Genomic DNA, 2,854 nt, shown 5'->3' with positions numbered 1-2,854 from the left:
GAGAAACACAGAGCCCACGCAATGAGACCTTTGGAAATGAAGAAGGAATACATTCCCGGGGAGTTTCATGAAACCAGGTGCTTAGGGAAAAAGCTAGCAGACTTCATCATGTTTTACATGTGCCTTTCCAGTTGATAGAGAAGCCCTGGAACCAGCCTACTGGAACCAAGGTATTTTTCCCTGGATATCTTAGATTGGACATTTCTATAGCCTTGCTTTAATTTGGACATTTTCACAGTCTTAGAACTGTAAACTAGCAACAGTGAACAATAATCACTATTAAATGTACAAATATAAGAATTTTTTTTAAAAAAGGGAGAAAAAATGAATATAAAAATTGCAAGGTGTTGAAAACTGTGATGGTATATGGGAGGAAAATTACAATCAATGTATACTAGGGTCTATAATTAACAGTAGTATGCTAATATGCTTCTCTTGAATGTAACAAAGGCAATATGCCAATATTAAATGTCAATAAACGGGATATAGGGGGGTATGGGATTCTTTGTGGAAGAAATGGAAGTGTCCTTTTACAGATTGTGGTGATGAAGCAATGGTTGTTTGATTATACCAGGAGCCATTGATTTTTTACTTAGGATGGATTGTACAATGCGTGAATAATACTGTTAAAAAATGAACAGAGGAAGTGTGTTGCAGTTCAGTGGTTAGAATGACCACCTTTCATGTGGGAGACCCAGGTTCAATTCCTGGACCACGTAACCAACTCAAAAAAAATGAATGGATGATAAACTTATGAAGCATGTAATAACATGGATGGACCTAGAGAACATTATGCTGAGTGAGTCTAGCCAAAAACTAAAGGACAAATACTGTATGGTCCCACTGATGTGAACAGACATTCGAGAATAAATTTGGAATATGTCCTTGATATCAGAGTCCAGCAGGAGGTAGAAACAGGGTAAGATAATGGCCAATTGGAGTTGAAGAGATACAGACGGTGTAACAGGACTAGATACAAAAACTCAAAAATGGACAGCACAATAATACCTAATTGTAAAGTAATCAGGTTAAAACACTGAATGAAGCTGCATCTGAGCTATAGGTTTTTGTTTTGTTTTGTTTTGTTTTGATTTTACTATTATTACTTTTATTTTTTTTCTCTATATTAACATTCTATATCTTTTTCGGTTATGTTGCTAGTTCTTCTAAACCAGTGCAAATGTACTAAGAAATGATGATCATGCATCTATGTGATGATGTTAAGAATTACTGATTGCATATGTAGAATGGTATGATCTCTAAATGTTGGGTTAATTTCTTTTTTTCCATTAATTAAAAAAAAAAGATAACGGGTAATTGGAGCTGAAGGGATACAGACTGTACAACGGGACTGGATATAAAAACTCAGAAATGGACAGCACAATACTACCCAATTGTAATGCAATTATGTTAAAACACTGAATGAAGCTGCATGTGAGGTGTAGGTTTTTTGGTTTTTTCTTTCTGTTATTGTTTTAATTCTTATTCTGTTGTCTTTTTATTTCTTTTTCTAAGTCGATGCAAATGTACTAAGAAATGATGAATATGCAACCATGTGATGTTATTAAGAATTACTGATTGTACATGTAGATTGGAATGATTTCTAATTGTTTTGTTAATTCTTTTTTTAATTAATAAAAAAAGAATAAAAAAAATGAATGGAGAGATACAGTGCTGGAGAAAATGTGGAGATAGGGATGTACTTAGTCATTGTTGGTAGGAAAGTAGAGAGTTGCAACCTCTCTGGAGGGAAGTGTGGTGGCTCCACAGGAGGCCAGCTGTGGGGTTGCTATATGATCCTGTACACTTGGAGGAACTGAGAGCAGAAGATGAATGGACATTTGCACACTGGTGTTTCTGGTGCCAGTGTTCATGATTTGCAGTGGATAGAAGTGACCTAAGGGTTCATCGATTGAAAAATAGAAGGTAGGACAGTGGTGTAGGACAATGGACTATGGAGCAGCTGCAAGAAAGAATGAAATCATGAGGCACACAACTAAATTAATGAACCTTGAGAACAGTATGCTGAATTTAATAAGCCATAAATGGAAAGACAAATATTATTAAGCCACACAAGTATGCAATAACTGTAATGTACAAACACTGAGACTTGAATTTGAAAACGTAAGTTATCATCTGAAGACCTATTTAATAGGGTCCTAAATTGTAAGCTTTTACAGTAGTCACATCTATTTCAGAGTTGTAACTGTTATTTCTAAACTCTGAAATGCTGGGCTGTTTGTGTATAACCTGGTCATTCTCTGCAACATCAGGTATTTGTGTGATACCAGAGACTCAGAGTTAGAATTCTCCAGCAACGAAAGTCAACATTATTACATACAGCAACAGTTAAAAATATTGAAAAAGTGATCAGACTTCAATTAAAGTATGAATGAAGCTGATCTGGGGAGGGCTAAGGTAAAGGAGACTAAGGGGTAAAGGATGATATTGACTGTATTTGAAAACTTCAACTTTTGTGTGAGACAAAAGGAAGAGATATTTACTTGGTTCAAAATTTATGTTTTTTGATAGCACATGAATGTGACTTTGTATTGTGAGTTTATTTGAACACCATAATTACATGGAAACTTGAATGAGTGAGATCTTGTTGGTTTGTACAGGTAGGTGGAATGCCCTGATAAATCTCAGAGTGATCTGGGCAGAAGAATAAAAAGTATTCACAAAGTCTCCCTGAGGGACTGAGAAAAAAGGGGAAACATTAAACTTCCACAACTGTGGAGGACCAGATATTCTCACAATCATTGGAGACTGCCAATTTGATGGGACAGGCATCTTGGGCTTTGCCCTTATGAAATTATTCTTGCAAAGGAGAAGCTATAATCATAAGTATGAT

Source organism: Tamandua tetradactyla, chromosome X (genome assembly GCF_023851605.1).
Source record: "Tamandua tetradactyla isolate mTamTet1 chromosome X, mTamTet1.pri, whole genome shotgun sequence".
Taxonomy (NCBI): Eukaryota; Metazoa; Chordata; class Mammalia; order Pilosa; family Myrmecophagidae; genus Tamandua; species Tamandua tetradactyla.
This window is presented reverse-complemented; position numbering follows the sequence as displayed.